Source organism: Dendrobates tinctorius, unplaced genomic scaffold, assembly GCF_039654945.1.
Source record: "Dendrobates tinctorius isolate UK_male_01 unplaced genomic scaffold, ASM3965494v1 ptg000162l, whole genome shotgun sequence".
In the NCBI taxonomy this organism is placed as follows: Eukaryota; Metazoa; Chordata; class Amphibia; order Anura; family Dendrobatidae; genus Dendrobates; species Dendrobates tinctorius.
In genome coordinates this window covers 56,643,846-56,667,825 of record NW_027361829.1, presented here as the reverse complement: position 1 = coordinate 56,667,825, position 23,980 = coordinate 56,643,846, and the positions used below count along the sequence as shown (strand labels likewise).

The window sequence follows — 23,980 nt, the reverse complement described above, 5'->3', positions numbered from 1 at the left end:
CCCCTTCCCCAGCACCCCTGCCCTAGCCTCAGTACCCCTGCCCCAGCACAGAGCCGCCACCGCACCAGCTAGGGATGGGATTTCCTAGAGGCCACCGCACCAGCCTGGAACACCGAACGAAGCCTGTGACCACTTCTCCACCTGTGCCGGATCCCTTCCCTAGTAAGCTGAATTCGGACTGTAAAGGGGCCTTTACACATAGCGATATTGCTAGCGATATCGCTAAAGCGTCACCGATTTTGTGACGCAGCAGCGATATCGCTAGCGATATCGCTATGTGTGATACTTACCTCCGACCGGCTCACCTGCTGTCTGTCGTTGATCGCACAGCTCCATTTCTTGTAGGGCGCTTCCTGCTGGGGTTCCTGCTGGCGCCGACGAGAGACGCGTGGACGCGGGCGGGAGGACGTCAGGATTGCCGTGTCTGAAAGGTAAGTAACGACCGCTGCTGCGTCGCTACATCGCTGTGAGATCTGCCTGTGTGGTAGCTCACTAGCGACCATTTAGCGATGCACCAGCGATCCTGACCGGGTCGTATCGTTGGGATTGCTGGTGCATCGCTAAATGTAAAGGGGCCTTAAGACGGACTCCCATTTGACACATTATTTTTTTCCCTATTTTCCTTCTGAAAATTTGGGGTGCATCTTATGGTCCGGTGCGTTTTATAGTCCGAAAAATACGGTAGATTACATTTCTTACATTTAATTAAATAGACCACATTTTTACTGTTACAATTAATATATTGTATGTTAAATTGTTTTTTACTTTCACTATCACAAAATGAATGTGTAACGGTAGAGTGAGTACATGTTCCAAATCTGGATGCACCGCAGTGATAAAAACCACTGTGATGTAACCAGGTGTGTCTTTTATTTCCTGTGTAAGAGAAAGTTCTTACTGGGAGAGTTGGAAGAGCCGGACAAAATTGCAGACAATCTTCTTATGAAGCTGAGGTTGAAGTTTATTCAGGAGATACATGGCAAAACAGAACGGACAATCAGAGAAGTTGAAATATGTGGGCAAAAACAGGAATTCAGACGGGCAGAGATTCACTAGGAGGTCTGGCGATAAGGCCCTTTAGCCTGGCCATGGTGTGGCACAGTGGCATGATGGCAGTGGAATGGCCCCGAGCAACAGTAACGGGATTTTTATACATAATGCTAAGAAAGAAAGCTGCAATTTGCCGCAGAGGGCGTTTACATGTTAATTCTAGAGAAACGTGTGGTTCACAACAAAGAATATAATGACATAATACGAAGACATTAATTAACATTTCCCCAAACACTAAAACTCATAGAATTCAATATTCTCTCTAGCTACTGTTATTAATCTTATCACTACTTTCAGGCTTGATCCATAAATTCATGTATTTGACATTTTAATGAGTGTGTTCTTTCTACCAACAATATCACATATACACACATTGACCATATATTTGGTAACCCTATTCCCCTATTGATTCAATCTTCCTCTATGCACGTCTGCTGAGGTTGCTAGGAGACATGATCTCATTTTCCATCCTCCGTTTAGTACATTTTATTAGTTCTTTGGTAAAAGTTGATTCTTCTCCTAACTTTCACAAGATGGCTGCCTAGCTCATCATGGCCGCTCAGTATATTACAGCTGACCATTCTCTTACAAGTCCCCCTCTTGTACTCTATTCAGAGTACAACATGCAGTACTGTAAGATTCATGGGTGAATTATTGAAAATAAGAATATTGAGGTAATTCAGCACTTTATGCATGTGTGTGTGAGGGCAGAAGACCCTAAAAATAGCACAAACACATAATAAAAGAAAATAATTCAAATATTAGTCCCCAAAAAATAAATTGCACAATAGTTAAGTCTATTGGTCTTTTTCTTCTCATTCTTTGGCTTTCGGATTTTCCTGATCTTCTCCCCCTCTCACACTATCAGAGTCCCACTGTATAGTGTGAAACATCTTCTCCTGATGATCCAATAGGTTCATGGTCCCAGGAGTCAAATATGAAAATCTTTGGCTGACCTGAAGAAAATAGAAAAAAGTGGAGTATCAGTCCTTACCAGAAATGTCAGTAAGATAATTAAGAAGTCTACACTGATTGATATGAACCATTTTAACACTTTTGTAGCTTGATTTGTTAACTGTGCACTCCTAAAACTGTGGGGCCAATTCTTATGAGTAGCAACTAAAGTACCTTCTCAATTAGCTTCCCAGGGTCCTATTTTCCTGAAATTTTTATCCCTAACCTAAGCTTCTTTAACAAATATAGACTTGTAGGATTGTCAATGGGGTCTGGAAAATTAAGGAATCAATTCCCACTATATGTTTTACTTGATTGCAGTGCACGCCCAGTAGGTGCTTCATGCACATGAGCAACCTAGAGTAGTAACCTAGGGCATACAACTGAGTAGACACTTCTGGGCTTTCTTTGGGCCATTTTTGTAGAAGCACAGAAGAAATAGAGATATCACTGGTGTGAGTCTGAATGTAAAAAGGATGGGAAGGGTCAGGATTAACCAATGCAGTAGCTGCTGTAAGGGCGCACTTCAATCCCTCAAAAGCCTGTAAGGCGGCTCCCTCTACATTGACAGGGGCAAAGTCATCATCACATTTTTCAATAAATCATACAGTGGTTTAGCCAGATAAGCGAAATCTTCAATAAATTCTCTGGAAAAATTGATAAGACCCAAAAATTTTCGGAGCTCAGTAATATTGCTCGGCTCCCTAGCCGCTCTGCCTGCACGGCTCCCTAGCCGCTCTGCCTGCATGGCTCCCTAGCCGCTCTGCCTGCACGGCTCCCTAGCCGCTCTGCCTGCACGGCTCCCTAGCCGCTCTGCCTGCACGGCTCCCTAGCCGATCTGCCTGCACGGCCCCTTGCAGCCCATCCTGCTCTGCAGCTCTGTCTACTCCACACTCCAGCCTATATCCGTACCTGCACCTCCTGTGTGAACAGGTCCAAATCCTGTTCCAACATACACCACTCCTTCCTGTCTACACCTGCTGTGTGAACAGGTCCATATCCTGTTCCAACATACACCACTCCTTCCTGCCTACAACTGCTGTGTGAACAGGTCCTTACCTGTCCCTTCTCATACCACGCCAGTCTGTCCTGTGTCTCCAAGCCGTGCCCGCCTGTCCTGTGTCTCCAAGCCGTGCCCGCCTTTCCTGTGTCTCCAAGCCGTGCCCGCCTGTCCTGTGTCTCCAAGCCGTGCCCGCCTGTCCTGTGTCTCCAAGCCGTGCCCGCCTGTCCTGTGTCTCCAAGCCGTGCCCGCCTGTCCTGTGTCTCCAAGCTGTGCCCGCCTGTCCTGTGTCTCCAAGCCGTGCCCGCTCGCCCAGTGTCTCCAAGCCGTGCCTGCTTGCCCAGTGTCTCAGCCTGCCTGTTAGTCACACCTGTCCAAGTGACTTGTCCCCGAGTGGGATCAGCAGCCACAGCCAGACACCACCCTGGAGTGGCACCCGACAGCTATCTGCCGCACAAGCCTGACCTCACCATCAGAGGCTCCAGTGAAGACCGAGGTAGCTGTCATAGTCACGCCCCTTCCAGGGTAGTCTGGTTTGTGGCACAGTGGGGCCACAACCCCCCGGCTCGCGCCAGTCAGCCAAGGCGCGAGCGTGACAGCTTGCTGGGCTCTAAGATGGGACATGAACTCAGGGGGCACAAAAGACATGAAATAACGGGAAGCATCTTCCTTAGATTTAATTTGAAATTTATCTAGCCATGGCTAAAACCAAGAACATTACGAAACACTCCCTTACTTTCCTCCCAGTTAGGCAAATTTTTAACAAATTTAAGATGGACCAGGGACATTTGGCCGGGACTTTTTCTAGGGGTAGAAGCAGTGTCACCGTTAAATTTAAAGTCTACCTGGGATGAATCATCTTTTTCCTCCTCTTTTGCTAATTCTTTAGTCAACTGTGTCTGCATGTGTTGAAGATGTCGGGACAATCTATCCTGTGTGTTTGTGTGTTCCCTCACCCAGTCTCCTATCATTGATTTCCATTCTGTGATTGTTTCCGGGCCAGCCCCGCTCTTGTCCACTGCAGACTCCATCTGTGCTATAAGTGCTCTCAAAGGCTCCAAATCAACCCCCTCCCTCTGTGTTTCCTCTGCTTGTCTCAATGTCTCATACAACTGTTCTAATCTCTCCCCATACACTGTCTCTCCCCGGGTGACCCCATACACATACTGCTGGGTAGACTGCCGATCAAGAGCCTGATCAAAAGTTATGACAGTCTTACACAAAGCCGCTACTCGGCTATTATTCTTCCCTAGCAAATTCTTTCTATCTAGTTCCCTGTTCTCTTTGGTAAACCAACGCATACAATTTAACCACATGGTTTCCACATTAACCCCCTCCAGCTGGGGTGTGCCAGCATATTTCTCTGCCTGTTTCCATAACCACTCCATATTTACAGTGGTCTACAAGGACAAATTTTTCTCTGTTCTAGTATCAACAAATGCAGTTTAAGCAGAGTTAGATACTCACACCTCTCTCGGATGGAAGACCTCGCTGTAGACTGGGTCAACCAAAAATTTCAAAAGAGGTGCAGCCGTGATTCCAGCCTCACTCGTTACGCTTGCCAAGCATCTACCCACGCCCTTTTAAAGCTTCTTGCTACCCGGCACAAAAAAGTTCTCACATCCTTGTAGATTTCTTCTTAGTTGCACATATATTTTTATAGTCTTTTTTCTGTAGTTTTCTTATAAAAATCGGGCAGGCGGTCTCGGAGCGATCACGAGAGGTTCTCCTTCAGGCTGGCTTCCTTTGATCGGTTTCACATGTGGCCACACGCTTTTTTTGTTTTTTCCTCACTCTTCCAACCGCAAAGCCCTCATCTGCAAATTCTTCCAATGGTTCTTCTGGAGGCAGCTCTCCGGAGCCGCTCCTCCTGGCTGGCAATCGCCACTTGTAAGAGAAAGTTCTTACTGGGAGAGTTGGAAGAGCCGGACAAAATTGCAGACAATCTTCTTATGAAGCTGAGGTCGAAGTTTATTCAGGAGATACATGGCAAAACAGAACGGACAATCAGAGAAGTTGAAATATGCGGGCAAAAGCAGGAATTCAGACGGGCAGAGATTCACTAGGAGGTCTGGCGATGATAAGGCCCTTTAGCCTGGCCATGGTGTGGCACAGCGGCATGATGGCGGTGGAATGGCCCCGAGCAACAGTAACAGGGGAGTTTTATACATAATGCTTAGAAAGAAAACTGCATTTTTCCGCAGAGGGCGTTTACATGATAACTCAAAGGCGTTTACATGATAATTCTGGAGAAACGTGCGGTTCACAACAAAGAATATAATGACATAATACGAAGACATTAATTAACATTTCCCCAAACACTAAAACTCATAGAATTCAATATTCTCTCTAGCTACTGTTATTAATCTTATCACTACTTTCAGGCTTGATCCATAAATTCATGCATTTGACATTTTAATGAGTGTGTTCTTTCTACCAACAATATCACATATACACACATTGACCATATATTTGGTAACCCTATTTCCCTATTGATTCAATCTTCCTCTGTGCACATCTGCTGAGGTTGCTAGGAGACATGATCTCATTTTCCATCGTCCATTTAGTACATTTTATTAGTTCTTAGGTAAAAGTTGATTCTTCTCCTAACTTTCACAAGATGGCTGCCTAGCTCATCATGGCCGCTCAGTATATTACAGCTGACCATTCTCTTACAGCTTGGATGGAAATAACTTGGTGACAAAATATTGGACAGAGTAGTTGCTTTTTTTGCCACTATCTGACAACCTGAAGATAAAATTGTAGATAGAATATTGTCTCTTCTCCATATAAGATAGGAATATTCTTCTGGATAGGAGATTTAATAGTATTATACTGAGGACTATATTGGATAGAACATACTATTTTGTTATTCCCAACAACATTATTATTTTTCACTTTTGACACCAACATATCACATCGTTTTTTTCTTCTGTACAATTTGTTTGGCTCTATTGAGAGATCAATTGGGATAGCCTCTCTTTTTCAATTGATCACAGCATAAATCCATCTCCTGTTTCAGAATAGTAGTGTCATTACAATTTCTTGTTATTCTAGTCCAGGGTTCCCCAACTCCAGTCCTCAAGGCCCACCAACAGGTCATGTTTTCAGGATTTCCCTTGTATTGTACAGGTGATGCAATTACCACCTGGGCAATACTAAGGATATCCTGAAAACATGACCTGTTGGTGGGCCTTGAGGACTGGAGTTGGGGAACCCTGTTATTGTCAATTCACCCACTGTTATTGATCTAGTACTGTAGTATGACCAGGATGACTGCTAGAGGCATGCAATATACTGTTACCTGATAATGGTTTACAATAGGTAGATGAAATAACAGTACTGTCCTCAACACCCCGCAACCTTAAATCTAAAAATGAAATGGTGCAAGGATCAATATTGCATGTAAAACGAAGATTGAGATAATTAGAATTAAAATAATGAATAAGTTCTGGTATGGCAGATACATCGCCACTCCAAATGAGGAGTGTATCGTCGATGTATCTGCCATACCAGAAAATGCTAGGCAAAAAAGGGTTGTTATCAGAATACAAAGTCAATTCCTCCCAATAGGACATAACCAAATTAGCTACTAATGGTGAGTGCTTGCTGCCCATTGAGACCCACTTGCATTGGAGATAAAACTGTCAAATTAAAAATAATTGTGATTCATTAGAAAGTATATCACTTGCCTAATTAAATTACATAGATCAACAGTATAATCACTATATTTTTATGCAAATGAAATTCCAACGCATAATGACTGCATTCTGCGGTAGGGAGGTATAAAGGGCAATGACATCGCAGCCAATCCAGTGAAAATTATTACTCCATGTAATATTGGAAAGCTCATGCAGAACATCTTTAGAGTCTCTAAGAAATCCAGGGACCCCACAACCAAAGGCTGCAGCAAAGAGTCTAACCATTGACTAAGATGTTCTGTGACAGAACCAATGCCTGTTATGATGGTGAAACCCCCTTATGAACTTTGGGCAGCCCATACATTGTGGGAACGATGGGGTGACTAATTTTTAAATACTCCATATGAGTTTTGGTTAAAACACCCAATGCCATTCCATCCACCAATTTAAATAATTATTTTTGAAAATTATGTGTGGGATCAGAAGGCAATTTTCTATATGTTGTCTCATCATTCAGTAGACAATTCATTTGATCTCTATACATTATTGTATCCATCACTACAATTAAACCACCTTTATCAGCTTTTTAATTGTTATTTCATGCATATTTTTAATTTCATTAATGGCCTTCTGTTGATTAGCATTGAGATTACCTTTGTATGTATGCTTTTTAGCAGACATGTCCAGAGCTCTCAAATCTCTTTCCATGACAGTTTGAAACCTGTCCATGCACTCCACTCTCGATTGGATGGGATAAAATATGGGATTTTTTGTGCATAAGTGCTCTGCTTGATGGACATCTCTATGGACAGATGAATTGGCCATATCAAGATCCTTGAGATTTTTCAATGCATTTTGCTCTTTGAATGTCAAACTGCAATATTCATTTTCAGCATTAAAACTCAAATCTATTGCTTCAGACTCCTGTGAATAAAATGTTTTTTTCACAGTTAGATTTCTAATAAATCTGTTGACATCCAGTAATGTGTGAAACAAGTCAAAATGTCGATCTGGCGCAAAGTTGAGTCCAAGGGAAAGAACTTGCAGTTGCTCCACTGTAGAAATATTTAACATTAGAAAAATTTCCTTGAGAATGTGATATTTCCTGTTGCAGGTGGCCATTCTGGTATTTCCTGCAATGTTTCTGGCCCCCGTGCCTTTTGCGTTTTTTGAAAAATGCTTCTTTGGTCTACGGTAGTATGTATTATTGTTGTCACTGTTGTGACTGATATTTCCAACACTGTAGACATTATTAAAACTGGTATCTATGGATTCCATATCCGAAGAGCTAAAAGAGACTCGGCGCTCAGACACACCAGAGGAGTTATTGGAGCGTTTGAGGATAGGGCGAATATTCTTAGGTGATTTTTGCCACCTACCCCACTCATACACTTGATTCATTTACACTTGATTCATTTGGAGTGATAGTCCTCCAAATCATGCTGGAATTTACTCCTCTTGCGGCTCATGATTACATCTTCTAATTTGGAGTTAGATTTTTTTTTTATGGTCAATAATTCTTCTGTATAGTTCACATTATTTTTAATCTCCAAACTGGTTTTAATATCATTGATCTCAGATTGAATATTTTTTAGCCTTATAGCCTCATGTTTCATGATAAGTTGCATGAGTTTCATGGAGCAGCTGCTCAAAGTCAGTTTCCATTCAAATTCTTGAGCGTATATAGTGGTGGGAATTTTCTTTAATCGTAGTCCTCTTGGGATCATATCTTTTCGTACATAATTGTCCAGTGTAGTAAAGTGCCACCAAACTTTAATTTATCATCAGTTTTTCTAATTTAATGATGTCCAGGTTGAATGAATCAGAATTAGCAGCTGTGAGAAATCCATCCGATGTGAACAGTTGAGCCACTTTGCATGCTCTATCAGGACTAACACTCATATTAAAAAAGAAAAGAGTGTGATAAAATTTAAGGTTGCGGGGTGTGGGCAGTGCTGTTATTTCATCTACCTATTGTAAACCATTATCAGGTAACAGTATGCTTAAAGTCCGTATCTCAGAGCACATTACAGATATTGTATCCTCCACTGGGGTTAATCGTTCTATGTCATTTGCATCTAAGCACTTTGTCTCTCACCATCAGAGAAGCATGGCATTCCTGCAAGTAACTGGTACTGAGAAGCTTGCGGAGTCAGCAAGAGGAGGAGACATGAAGAGACGGCTAATGACTCGCGAAGTGTACTGGATGTTCTGCTTGAATACCTGCTATCCTGCAGGTTTAAATGTGCAGAAAGAAATCATGTTCCACTATTAGGGTTCAACTATTGTATATATTTTGTACATTTTTGTATATTTTGTGTTTTTTTTTTGTTTTATTTCTTGCATTGTGGTTTTAATTAGCTATTGCATACGTCATGTGATTGTTAATGAATTCTCATTGGTTGAGGTGCATATATAATCGTGCTGTTACTTATGCTGAGTAGCTTTGAGAAAGAACAAGTTACTGTTTGAAACGCGTTGCTTGTTGCAACCATGTGACTCTATTTTACTGGATCTTTTGGAATTGTTTTTATTCACAATAAATTGAAATTTTGGGAGCTGGATTTTTGTTTCTCTTTTTTGCTTACTACTACACGTGATGACTACACGATATCCGTGCTTCCTCACAACACATGCCTAACAGGTGAGCTGTTTTTTTCTCTTTTTCTGCAACCAAACCTGGTCAAGCAGAAGACCAGGGCCTGGTACAAAAAGGTGGCAATCTACCTAATTCAAACTGCCACATAAAACAGCTTTGTCCTGTATAAAAAATTCCAAGGACCCCTTACATTCCTACAGTTTTAGGAAAAAATTATTGAGGGTCTTATGTTTGAGTCAATGGAACCAGGGGAAGCCTTTGAGTCTGAGGATTCCCGGAGACTTGCAGAGCACCATTTTCCTCACCCTGTCCCTGTCACTCCCACCCAAAGGTATCCTCAAAAACTATGCCGAGTTTGCAGGAAGCATGGCAAATGGAGTGATTCCCAGTACTATTGCCCCACATGCACAACCAGGCCTTTTGTGTCTCCCCCTGCTTTGAGACCTACTACACCACCTACAAATTAATAGTTTTTTATTATATAAGTTTTATTTTCTGCTTAGTGGCCCCAGTTGAGTAATTTGGAGCAAGTAATAGAGAATATTTTCATTAGTAGATCCCATTTTACCCCATTCCACAATTAATTCCAACACTTGATCAATCCCATACCAAACTACTATTCCAACAAATTCTCGTCCACGTACCCACGTCTGTACAACCCAGAGTGTGGACTCCATAAATGTTCTTGAAAAGTCAGGTGATCTGAAAATTCTAGGACTTGATCAATCACAAATATTTTTGACCATATATCTAACTTTGACTGTTTTTACGACTGTCTTGCTACACAAAACTTTGGCTTCCATTTATATTACTTATGTTTGTGTTGGTGATACGGGCATGATCATTTTATTGGAGGATTTCTAAAAATCAGGAAGTTCCGTACTTATACACTATGGACTTTACCGTATGGTTCTTGCCGGACTTCTGGTACCAGACAATACTTTACAGATTCTGTAGGGGATTGGTTGTTTTGTGCATATAGCAGTTCTGACCTTGGAGGGTGGGAGCTTGCTGTGGTTTACCACGCCTATTGGCACATTCATCTCTCATATAGGGATTGATGGAGCTAAAAGGACGTTGTACGACCAGTCCCTGAAAGTCTGTGTCATTCTAGCCCAGCTGGTGTTCTTTCATCTTTGGAACAAACTCCGCTTTGCCACATAGTTGGCTCCATTTTCCTCCACAATGTGTCCTTCATTCCAGTACAGTTTATTCTTTCTGCTACAATATACGAAATTGCAGGACAACTGTTTTGTTAGCAAGACCAAATTTTATAATCAGCCAATGTATTTTTAGGAGCATGCCTCCCTCTGTGAGTAATAAATTCCTGAAAGGATTTTCAAGTAAAGCCATATTTGTCACATTGTCACCTTCCTGTCTGAGCACTGCAGTTTGTCCAAACAGAACTTTTTGACTACATATGGGATATCGCCACACTCATAAGAAAGTGGGTAACAAATTGCGGGGTCCACTTTTTGGTGTAATCTCTGACAAAAGTGAGAAATTCAGGTCTAAACCAAGATTTTTGTGGAAAAAATGAACTTTTTCAATATGATGACCTAATGTTATTAAATTCTGTGTCATACCTGTGGGTTCCAATTGCTCAATATACCCCTGAATAAAATCTTTGAGGGGGTGTAGTTTCCAAAATGGGGTCAGTATTGGGGGTTTTTCTGCTGTTTAGGCATATGTCCAAACCCGACATGGCATCCGGTCTCACGGTGCTCCCTCCCTTTCGAGCTCTACCGTGCACTTAAACAGAGGTGAACCCCATATATGGGGTATCAGCATACTCAGGACAAATTGCACAACAACTTTTGGGGTCCAATTGGTAAAATAAAAAGTTGGCGGCAAATAGATCATTTTTGTGAAAAAAATATGATTTTTTTTATTTTACGGCTCTAAGTTATAAACTTCTGTGACGTACTTGGGGGTTCAAAGTGCTCACCACACCTCTAGATAAGTTCCTTAGGGGGTCTAGTTTCCAAAATGGTGTCACTTGTGGGGGGATTCCACTGTTTAGGCACATCAGGGGCTCTCCGGATGCAACATAGCGTCTGATGTCAATTCCAGCCAATTCTGCGTTGAAAAAGTCAGATGGCGCTCCTTCCCTTGCGAGCTCTGCCGTGCGCCCAAAAAGTGGTTTACCCCCACATATGGGGTATCGACGTATTCAGAAGAAATTGCACAACAAATTTTGTGGTTCACTTTCTTTTTTAACACTTGTGAAAATAAAAAAAAAATTGGTTCTGAAGTAATTTTTTTTGCAAAAAAAAAGTTAAATGTTAATTTTTTCCTTCCACGTTGCTTCAGTTCCTGTGAAGCACGTAAAGGGTTAATGAACTTCTTGAATGTGGTTTTGAGCACCTTGAGGGGTCCAGCTTTTAGAATGGTTTTACTTTTGGGTATTTTCTGTCATGTACACCCCTCAAAATGACTTTAAATATGATGTGGTCCCTAAAAAAATGGTTTTGTAAATTTTGTTGCAAAAATGAGAAATCACTGGTCAACTTTTAACCCTTATAACTTCCTAACAAAAAAAAAAAATTGTTTCCAAAATTGTGCTGATGTAAAGTAGACATGTGGGAAATGTTATTTATTAAGAATTTTGTGTGAGATATCTGTCTGATTTAAGGGCATAAAAATTTTTAGTTTGAAAATTGCAAAATTTTCACCATATTTCCGTTTTTTTCATAAATAAACACAAGTCATATCGAATAAATTTTACCACTAACATGAAGTACAATATGTCATGAAAAAACATTCTCAGAATCAGCGGGATCTGTTATAGCGTTCCAGAGTTATAGCCTCATAAAGTGACAGTGGTCAGAATTGTAAAAATTGGCCTGGTCATTAGGCTGCAAAATGGCACTGTCACTAAGGGGTTAAAATAGGACGCACCAATAGAGACATCAACACATGTAAAGAAAAGAAACACAGTGGAAAAACACAAGTAAACTAATGTAGCGAATTGGTGTAGAAAATCTGCAATATCAAAACCTCACCAAATACTCATCCTGGGAATGTAGCGTTAGGCTGGGGTCACACTTGTGATGAGCATGATGCAAGAAACTCGCGCATCAATACCCGGAACTGCCGCCGGCACTCTTGACCGGAGTGTGCAGCTTCATGTATTTTTATGCAGCTGAGCGCTCCAGTCCGAGTGCCGGTGACAGTGCCGGGTATTGATGCGCGAGTTTCTTGCATCACACGTGCAAGTCGGCCCCCTTCCTTAGGGTTCGTTCCCACGATCAGTGTTTGTTCAGGCTTTCACAGAACTGAATTTTCACATGAATCCCACACCTCAGTTCACTTGCATTTTTGCTGCATGCGTTTTTGTCTCTTTGGTATGTTATTAGATGTGCTAAGAGGTAGATAGATATCCGTGAGATATATAATTAGTATCATGCGTGTGTAGTTTATTGTACATGACTTAACCTAATAAATAGTTTAAGAAAATGATGTGGAGTCTCCCCTATTTTTTATAGCCAGCAAAGGTAAAGCAGACAACTGCAGGTTTATGTTATCAGGCTGGGAAGGTCCCTGGTTATTAGGGCCTTCCAAGCCTAAATATACAATCTCGCAGCCGCACCAGAATTGGCGCATCCATCACATTAAAATGTGCCAATTCTGGCAATTTGCCTGGCTCTTCCCGATTACCCTGGCAATCGGGGTAGTGGTAGTTGGGGATGACGACAGCTGTAATTTGTCAAAAATCAAATCTGCCCTCAACCCCTGGGGTTAGCATTAGAGATGTGTCTATCAGACACCTTCATTACTAACCCTGTAATAAAAAATTAAAACACATAGAAAAAAATCAATTTGAATAAAAATTCCCCCACAATATCCCTTGTTCACCAATTTATTGAAAAAAAATTCTGGTACTAAGTAATTCCAATGAATCTGAAGTAGTCCTGAAAAGGATACCTGAAAAACAGACAGAAATAAAGACAATAGATACGTCCTTGCCTGCCAATTTATTACCCAAAATGTTGAGACACAGGTCCAATGTAGTCCACGTTCCTTGATGTCTATGGTGCCTGTGAATAGCAGTAATAGCGCCAGGTAGCAACTCTCTATTTCGTGTCAACATTGTGGGTAATAAATTGGTGAACGAGGGAGTGTCTATTGTCTTTCTTCCTGTTTTTATATGTTGTCAGGTATCCTTTTCTGGACTACTTTGGATTCTTGGATTACTTCGGACCTGCATGGGATTTTTTTTTTAATTGGATAACGAGGGATAGTGTGGTTTGAAAAATTACAGCTGACATCAATCCCAACTACTATTACCTTGACTGCCACTGCAACAGGGCAGTAGGGAAGAACCGGGCATAGCACCAGAATTGGCGCATCTAATGTGCTCGGTTCTTAGTTGTTGGCTGGTATTTTTAATGTCCCCGGTAGGGTAGGTGTGGGCTGGTATTTTAAGCCTGGTACAAGAAAAATCACCATGGCTCATCCCAGCCTGATAATATAAGTCAGCAGCTGTTTGCTTTACCTTGTCGGGTTATCAAAAATAGGGGGGACCCCACACTCTTTTTTGAATGATTTATTTATAAAACCTTGCTAAAAAACGCACATACAATGCATATTCTCTTTTTAACTGCAGATTTACTGCATCACTTTTGTTTGCATCATACGGCAAGTTCCACCTGCTGCGATTGTGCCCCATTCTTAGGCCTCATTCAGACGCACATTCTTTACATACATGTTTTTCCATACATAGAACGTACACCCATTACGGGTTTTTATGAACGCTTTTTTTTGTTATATATAGACTGCGGCCCGATTCATCAAGACCACCATTGTTCACACCGATCATGATGTAGAGGTGTGCTGGATCATTACAGTCAATGGCCCGTCAATGCCTACGCTCCAAGCCCATTTTCCGATAATTTACTTGACAGTGCCATTTTTAGTTTAACTTGAAATTGCTTTTTGTATGGCCTTCCTTTTGTGATTTCCCATGGTGATTCCCCATGGCATGTAGGTCCCTCTTTTATTGAACTTAGCACCTTTTTTTCTTTTTTCCATGTACTTGTTTTAATTGTCTCATCAATAAAATCACAATTTTATCTTAAGTACCATCATTTTGGGATCATTTTTTATTTTTTAACTTTTTGGTCACCAATGCAGTGAGTTATTGTTTACCAGTGGTACATTAACCCCTTTATACATATGGGTTTTTCATTATTTTGAAGTTGGCCATTTTGGATCCAACTTTATTTTTTTCAATGGGAAGAGGGTCATGTGACCTATCAAACTTATTGAGAATTTCAAAAGAAAAACAATGGTGTGCTTGGTTTTAACATAACATTATTCTTTCATGAGTTATTTGCAAGTTTTTGACCACTTATAAAATGTGTTCAAAGTGCTGCCCATTGTGTTGGATTTTCAAAGCAACCCTCTTCTCCCACTCTTGACACACGGTTAGCAACACCACAGAAGAAATGCTAGCACAGGCTTCCAGTATTCGTTGTTTCAGATGCTGCACATCTCGTATCTTCACAGCATAGACAATTGCCTTCAGATGACCCCAAAGATAAGTCTAAGGGGGTCAGATCGAGAGACCTTGGTGGCCATTCAACTGGCCAATGACGACCAATCCACTTTCCAGGAAACTGTTCATGTAGGAATGCTCAGACTTGACACCCATAATTGATGGTATGGTGTGGTATATGGGGTACAAAGATAGTAAGGCCATTCTTCATCAATGGAAACTTCAATGCCACTGGATATCTGAAATTGCTACATGATGATGTGTTGCCCTCTTTATGCACTGAAGATGGCACGTTCCCTGAGTTTTTCCAGCTAGATGGTGCACCTCCACATTATGGGTGTCAAGTCCGAGCATTTCTACAAGGAATCTGACCCCTTTAGACTAGCATTTCTTCTGCGGTGTTGCTATCAGTGTGTCATGAGTGGCAGAAGAGGGTTGCATTGACAATCCAACACAATGGGCAGCACTCTGAACACAGTTTATAAGTGGTCATAAACTTGTAAATAACTCATGAAAGAATAAAGTTACGTTAAAACCAAGCACACCATTGTTTTTCTTGTGAAATTCTCAATAAGTTTGATGTGTCACATAACCCTCTTCCCATTGGAAAAAATTAAGTTGGATCCAAAATGGTCGACTTCAAAATGGCCACCATGGTCACCACCCATCTTGAAAAGTTTCCCCCCCTCCATACTAATGTGCCACAAACAGAAAGTTGATATCACCAACCATTCTCATTTTATTTAGGTGTATCCATATAAATGGCCCACCCTGTACGCACTAAGTTAACTGTATTTTTAATAGCAAATTTACAGATAAATATTTCATATATATACATTATATAGCATATTTTTTCCTTTTTTCACATTTTCTTTGGCAGTGTATGACGTCTAGCCCAGGGGTTAGTAATGGAGAGACGTCTATAAGACGCGAAAATAGCACACAGAGAGAAATCCTTTATTTGTACAAAGCACTCCCTGACCCTCTTTTATCCATTTATTACCTTTAACACATCAAATATTCCACTGTAAATCCATACCACATTGATCTCCCACTCTGCTGCATCCTGATCTGCAGGATCCAGGCAGAGGAGAAGAGTGAAGTCTGATCTGAGCATTCATGCTCAGACTTCTGTCACTCACTGAGATGTAGTCTCACCCCACCGACTCAACACACCATCCGGAGTGGTGACCCGAGTGACTGCTCAGCACACCAGCTGTATCACACTGACAGTAGCGTGAGAACACGCCTGCAGTGAAGAGTGGTGAGATCAGTAAGGTGACCGGTGTTCATCGGTAATGACCTGCGTAACCTTGCTGACGTCACCGCTGACAGCGTGAGAAATTTCTTCTGGATCCACGTAGAGGAGGAGAGTGAAGCCTGATGTGAGCTTAGTCATGTGTCATGCAGTTGTAGGGTCGGTGGGCCGGGCTGGGGGGTGGTCCCTCTGGATACCGCGCAGGGACGTACAGACACAAGCTGGAGCAAGTTTCGGGTGCAACAGGTTCGAGTTTATTCTCTCTCTCTCGCCGTCCACCAGGCGGCCTCACAGCACACCGCACTTCTCTTCACAGCTCTCCGGTTACAGAACACCACACCTACAGTACACCACACCTGCAGTACACAACACCGTGCTTTCTCCGGGGACGTATATGTACGTACCTTCCCCTTTTACACTCTTAGCCCTAAGCTGATGTCAAGTCCTATGCTCACACTCCTCCCTGCCCTCTAATGTCAGTTCAAGGTACTGCACGTCACCTGCACTTTCCTAGCGGTTTTCCCTTTTTAAATCTGACCAGTCAGTCCGTCTGTCAGGTCACCTTCCCTACACTCTCCCTTCCTTTGTCTATTGTCGTCCCTGACAATCTTACTCTCCTACTCTTCCCTTCTGTCACTTTTCACAATCCAGTACGCCATGATCGAGGCCTTACACCTACCAGATCATCGCCGGTGCCCGCCTTCCTCTTCCAGGGGTGTCCGTGGTGTCTGGGACCTGACCTAGGACTACTGTCTGCTTCACATCTTCCATCTCTTTGTCTTTCTCTTAGTTACCAGTCATGGTCGGAGTCCCAGTCTCCCAGACCCTCTCAACTCATAGACCCCTTTAGTCTCACGCTTCCTTCGGTCACACAGACCTTCCCTTACCCGGACCTGTGCGCATTTTCTTGTGCATATCATACATCAGAACAACTCTATAATATCACAAGTACCCCATTTTCTTACATTTTTTCTATTGCTTGTTAAAACCAACATATAATAAACATAAACATAACAGATTTTCTCCTCCCCCTTTGCATGAAGCAGGTTCCATACTTCCTGCTCCCTGGCTTTCTTCTTTTTTACCACTTCTGCGACCCAAACGGAGGGTCCGGTGTGAGCCCGGGAGTCCGGTGGGCGGGACTTAGCTGGGGACAAAAACAGGGCAGAGGCGGCTGGTGATTTCTGAGGCCCAGCAGCCGCTGGGGCCGGGTGGCGGATAGGGGCAGACAGGTTTTCTGGATATTGGGCCACAGGGCTTGACAAATAGACCACAGCCAGTTCCAATGCCGGCATAACCGCGGCCGCAGGGTGGACTGCATCCGGAGCTTCAGCCGGAGCCGGTATAACCGGAGTAACAGCTGATTTCGGGTAGGATGTCGTCACTTGCAGGGGGGACGCAACAGCGTCTTCGGGAAACAGGCTCCGCACCGGCGACACCGGGGCGTGGCGTCACCAGGAGGGGTGACTCAGGGCTGGGAGTGGAGGCCCCACTCAGCTCCGCATAGACAGTGGGATCTTCCTTGGCCAGACTTTCGGGATCACAGGAGGCCGTGCGCTGCGGCTGAGTGGTGGGGGTCACTTGCGGAGCCACTGGTTTAGCCGGGGGAACTCTCACCTTCCCTGGCACCGAGGTCTCCGTCACATCTTCCCGCGGCTGCTCCTGCAGTCTCTGGTCTTCACTCCACCAACCGGTGAGGCTGGCCTCCTGGCCCAGAGGTTCTGCGGAGGGGCTCTCTGCTGGTGTCTTGGGCGGCCGCTCCCGTGGGATCCGCCATGGCTCCGCTCCTCCACCTGAGACCGGACTGGCTGTTCGTGACTCCGAGGTATAGATCATCTGGCGGAGCTCGACCTCCCGCCGCCATCGCCACTCCAGGCGGCCGATGCCTATACAACCGCAGCGTCGCATCTCGTCCAGTGGGCAGCAATCGAATGGCGCCAAACAGCCGCAGACAATCTTGTCCTCTGTGCCACTCCCTCTGCTGGGTGGGGCGACGGCAGGCCTTTCCACTCACTTGTCAGGGTCCAGTATGTGGGAGTGTCGGCCTCCTGGTACATATCGCCGTCCCCAAGGGTACGTAGGAGGGGGCCCCAGTCCATTGGAGACAACGGCAAACACCTGGATCTCTCCTCTGCGCTGAACCAGCACCGCCATCTTGCTCCGGACCTGGTACCACCCCGGATCCTCTGCTGGCAACGCAGATATGCCACAGCGCTCCCAATTTGTAATCCACAGGTTGGTAATTTGAAATCCACAGGGGTTTATAATCCACACAGTGCAGTCCAAGTCCGTTCCCATTCCTCAGAGGCAGGCCTGCCGCAGAAGATATTGTATTAGCGGCGTTGATCCTGCCGACTACGCCAAGTGTAGGGTCAGTGGGCCGGGCTGGGGGGTGGTCCCTCTGGATACCGTGCAGTGACGTACAGACACAAACTGGAGGCAAGTTTCGGGTGCAACAGGTCCAAGTTTATTCTCTCTCTCTCGCCGTCCACCAGACGGCCTCACAGCATACCGCACTTCTCTTCACAGCTCTCCGGTTACAGAACACCTTGCGTACTTTCTCCGGGGACGTATATGTACGTACTTTCCCTTTTACACTCTGCGACGCTTCTGACAGCTCCATCACTGTGGCCGCCGTAGGCCTGTGCACCAACAGTAATTTTACTGGTCAAACATTCCAAATACGGTGTCCTACACCCGTAGCCTCGTCTATACTGCGGTACTTTATGTCAGGACCACCCCCTGACTTCCTTTCTCCTCAGTCCCCCTGGTTGGGTTTTCCTCACAGTGCAGCAACTGTCACAGTCTCCTCATCACTTGAGCTCCCCCTGGGAGCTGGAACTTTCTGGAACCCTCCTGTCAAATTTATAACTTTCCCGTTTCCTATAACTCCGCCCCCCATGACCAACGGTTTCTTAGCCCTAAGCTGATGTCAAGTCCTATGCTCACACTCCTCCCTACCCTCTAATGTCAGTTCAAGGTACTGCACGTCACCTGCACTTTCCTAGCTGTTTTCCCTTTTTAAATTTGACCAGTCAGTCCGTCCGTCAGGTCACCTTCCCTACACAGACTGCCTCTACTGAAGCTTTGAAGTACCGTCACTTCACCTGAGAAGCCCTGGGATACGGTTCGAAATGATCAGCACATCACAGAGATTGTCATCTGATGGGACGGCGCTCCAAAGCATCTGCAGGATCCAGGCAGAGGAGAAGAGTGAAGTCTGATCTGAGCATTCATGCTCAGACTTCTGTCACTCACTGAGATGTAGTCGCACCCAACCGACTCAGTTTGTCCGATTCCAGTCCCCAGATCGGAAGTAGCAGTGGTTGCATCATAACAGAGGATTATATGACCCACACATAGAATCATAGAATCGTAGAGTTGGAAGGGACCTCCTGGGCCATCTAGTCCAACCCCCTGCTCAAAGCAGGATTCACTAAATCATCCCAGTCAGATGTCTGTCCAGCCTCTGTTTGAAGACTTCCATTGAAGGAGAACTCACCACTTCTCGTGGCAGCTTGTTCCACTCATTGATCACTCTAACTGTCAAAAAGTTTTTTCTAATATCTAATCTGTGTCTCCTCCCATTCAGTTTCATCCCATTGCTTCTAGTCTTTCCTTGTGCAAATGAGAATAAAGTTGATCCTTCTACAATGTGACAGCCCTTTAGATATTTGTAGACAGCTATTAAGTCTCCTCTCAGTTTTCTCTTTTGCAAACTAAACAATCCCAAATCCTGCAAACTTTCCTCATGAGACAGGGTTTGCAGACCGGTCACCATTCTGGTTGCTCTTTTCTGAACTTGCTCCAGTTTGTTGATGTCTTTTTTAAAATGTGGTGCCCAAAACTGGACACAATATTCCAGATGAGGTCTGACCAAAGAGGAGTAGAGGGAAATAATGACTTCACGTGATCTAGACTATGCTTCTGTTAATACATCCTAGAATTGCATTTGCCTTTTTTGCTGCTGCATCACACTGTTGACTCATATTCAGTCTGTGATCTATTAGTATACCCAAGTCTTTTTCACATGTGCTGTTGCTTAGCCCTATTCCTCCCATTCTGTATATGCTTTTTTCATTTTTATTGCCCAGATGTAGTACTTTGCATTTTTCCCTGTTAAAAACCATTCTGTTAGTTGCTGCCCACTTCTCCAGTTTATTTATATCTTTTTGAATCCTCTCTCTCTCTTCTCTAGTATTAGCTATCCCTCCTAGCTTTGTGTCATCAGCAAATTTAATCAGTTTACCCTCAATTCCTTCATCTAAATCGTTGATAAAGATGTTGAACAATACAGGGCCCAGGACAGAGCCCTGTGGTGTACCCCACTTGAGACATTCTTCCAACTGGATGTGCAGCCATTTACGACCACTCTTTGGGTCCGATCACTAAGCCAGTTATGAATCCACCTAACAGTTGCCTTGTCCATTCCATACTTAGTCATTTTTTCAATAAGGATTGTATGAGATACTTTGTCAAATGCTTTGCTGAAGTCAAGATATACTATATCTACAGCATTTCCTTGATCCACCCAATCAGTTATTCCGTCATAGAATGAAATTAAGTTAGTCTGACATGACTTATTAGTTACAAACCCATGCTGACTCTGTTTAATCACTTCATTTTTATCCAGGTACTGACATACATGTTGTTTAATAATTTGTTCAAAGATCTTTCCTGGTATAGAAGTCAGACTCACCGGCCTATAGTTGCCTGGGTCCACCTTCTTCCCCTTTTTGAAGAAAGGAACAACATTTGCTCTTCTCCAGTCTTCTGGGACTTCTGTTCTCCAAGAATTTTCAAAGATTATGGAGAGGGGTTCAAAAATTTCTTCTGCTATCTCCTTCAGTACTCTGGGGTGTAATTCATCTGGACCTGGAGACTTGAATTCATTTAGGTTAGCTACGTGTTTCCTCACTATCTTTCTGTTTATAGATATCCTGGATTCTTCTAGAAACACTTAGATGAGTTTACAGGAGTATGGCAGGTAATAGAAGTATGTTAGAAAACTGATTATTAGGAAGAGTAAGGACACATGAAAGAGGGTTACATTAGTAGTGGAAAACCTCTTTAAGTAACATTGACTTTCCTATTTATTCACAGGCCAAAACCGAAGAGTACAAAGAGTTAATGCTCGAAAATCCCTTTACAACTATTCCTGACGTAGGTAAGATTTTTAGACAACCCAGTTAATTCTAGAATACTTTGGGCCCGATTCATCATTTGCATTTGTTTAAGTCATTTTTCTATTTTGACTTGTGATTTTCACTGACTTTTTATGCGCCATATTCATCAGCATGGCGCACGTGATTCATGAGTTTTACACAAAGTCCAAAATGTCTTTAACCAGGTTTTATCATGAAAACATTGCAAAAAAATGCTCAAAAATATTGTGCATAAAATCACTCCGGAGAGAGGGACTGGAGTTGTGTCAGTTTTTACAACTTTTTTAAAATGTCGCCTATCATGAATCAGTATCAAACATCCTTGAAAAACCCCCTTGAAGTAAAAATCAAAAAACTAAACCACAAAAGAAAACTTGAAAAAAGACACAAATAAAAAAGATCACTAATTGAGGCTATGTGCCCACGTAGCGTTTTAAAACGCTCACTAAAAACCGGACTCCTTCTCAGAAATCGCGCGTTTTTTTCCGCGCGATTTCACCGCGATTTTACCGCGATTATGATCGCGATTTTGCCGCGATTTTCGCGTGCGATATTCAAGCACTTTCCAAGCGATTTGAAGCATCGCTTGGAAAGTGATTGACAGGTTGGTCACACTCGTCAAACATAGTGTTTGACAAGTGTGACCAGGTTTTTACTATTGAGGCCGCCTATGCGGCATCAATAGTAAAAGATAGGATGTTAAAATGCTAAAAAAAATAAAAAAATCGGGGTATATTTACCTTCCGGCTTCCCGCGCTGCATTCCCGGCCACAGCGTTCCCAGTAATGCCTTGCGAGACCTGTGATGACGTAGTCTCGCGTTGCTATAGCGATCTCGCGAGACCACGTCATTACAGGACCTTGCCGCAAGGCATTACTGGGAACGCTTAGGCCGGGAATGCAGCGCGGGACGCCGGAAGGTAAATATACCCCGATTTTTTATTTTTTATTCTTTTTTTTACAGGGGTATGGTACCCAGGGCCTGGAGGACAGTCTCCTCTCCTCCACACCTTGGGTACCAACCGCACATGAGACGCTTAACTTCCCACATGGTGGGCATAGCCACATGCGGGAAGTAAGCGATTCTCATGCATTCCTATGGGTGCGGAATCGCGGCAATTCTTTGCGATTCCGCACAAAAGAATGAGCATGCTGCGATTTTTTCCGCGATGCGATTCCGCCGCGGAAAAAAGCGCAGCATTAGTACAGCATGTGCGGAATGCCATAGGAATGCATGGGGGGCGTTCTGTACACGATTTTTAAACGTTTTTGCGCCGAAAATCGCGGCAAAAACGCTTAAAAATCGCTACGTGGGTACACAGCCTAAGAGGTATTCACGCTAAGAAAACGGTGCAAATGCAGTGATGAATCAGACTTTTTACTCAAAGTGACTTTGCACCAGGTGTTCCCTTTAATGCCCCGGCTTATGGTGCTCCCCACTTACATGGTTTGGGGGCAGAGCGGACTTAGCTCCACTTCCACAATATGCCAATTACCACACAATTGTGTAACTAAATCGTGCAGCAGTTGGCCACGATGGTAAGCAGAAATTTGGCTATACCAACTGGTCCTATCCTTAGGTTGCGGTTTTTACCCAACGAATATCCGCAGTCCGGTCCGATGGGCCGGGCTTATTCACCTGCTCCCCCCCCCTCCCTGTCTTGCTCTATGCATTTCTTGTTGCGTAGAGCAAGACAGGGATGGGGGAGCAGGTGAATAAGCCCCGCCCATCGGACCGGACTGCGGCAGTTTACATACATCTGAACCGATATAAAAAAGGTATTTATGCATGAAAGGTGCGGGGTCAGGGGGTAGCAAAAGTACTAAGAGAATCCTTATGTGACACACAATTGAATGATACCATTATATGATATCTCAAAAAAGGGGTGACAGATTCCCTTTAAAAGCCTCAGGACAGCCACTGCTGGCATACGCAGCCTTTAGTGCCCTGGTCCATTTGGCTTCCACCTAGGCCTCGTTTCAGTATATCAGCAGTGTCTGATCAAACTTTTTTATATAAATTGGTGTATTATTTGCATTGAATGAATGGGTTTGATACCACAGAAATGTATGGGGTCAGTTCCAACATAGTTTCCTCCCAGCGTTTATACCATGCTGAAGGATAAAAAACAGATGGGATGAATAAAAAATGATCCTTTTGTATCCCTTTAACTAGCACCCCCAACCTTAGGGTATGTGCACACGCTGCGGATTCTGCTACGGATCCGCAGCGGATTTGGCCCTGCGGATCTGCAGCAGATCTGCAAACAATGTACAGTACCATGTTAGCCAATGGGATTTCAAAACCGCAGTGCACATGCTGCGGATTTTTCTCCGCGGATTTGCTGCGGTTTTAAATCCGCAGCATGTCAATTCTTGCTGCAGATTCCGCAGCGGTTTGACACCTGTTCCATTGCCAGGTGTCAAACCGCAGGGGAAAACCGCAGGTCACTTTACCTGCGGTTTTACCTGCAAATCCGCGTGGAAAAATCCGCAGGTGAATCCGCACTGTGTGCACATACCCTTAGTGTCCCTGTTCCCTGTGTCTAGTGCTACAGGTGCCTTTCACCATTATTGCCCTTGCTTCAGACTTCTTCATATAAGTTCCATCTGCTGCGATTGTGCCCCATTCTTAGGCCGCATTCAAACACACATTTTTTTACATACATGTTTTTCCATAGATATAAACCCATGGCAGGTGCATGTTCTAAGAATGTGGGTTTTTCTTTTTATATAGATTGCAGCCCCGATTGATCAAGACCGGCAATGTTCACACCGGTCATGATGTAGAGGTGTGCTGGGTCATTACAGTCA

The 23,980-nt window shown here is 43.6% G+C and overlaps 1 protein-coding gene across 5 annotated transcripts in view; it reads left to right on the top strand.

Moving 5' to 3' along the window:
* Positions 1–23,980, top strand: part of COA1 (cytochrome c oxidase assembly factor 1) — a 147,151-nt gene that overhangs the window by 4,755 nt on the left and 118,416 nt on the right. For 2 of the 5 annotated variants that reach the window (XM_073550038.1, XM_073550036.1), the window contains exon 2: positions 21,106–21,165. The exons of 1 other annotated variant lie outside the window; for it this stretch is intronic. The gene's annotated coding sequence lies outside the window, so the exon portion shown is untranslated. Of the gene's footprint in view, positions 1–21,105; positions 21,170–23,980 lie in introns of all 5 variants that reach the window. 2 more of the 5 variants (XM_073550037.1, XM_073550035.1) reach the window with 1 other exon arrangement.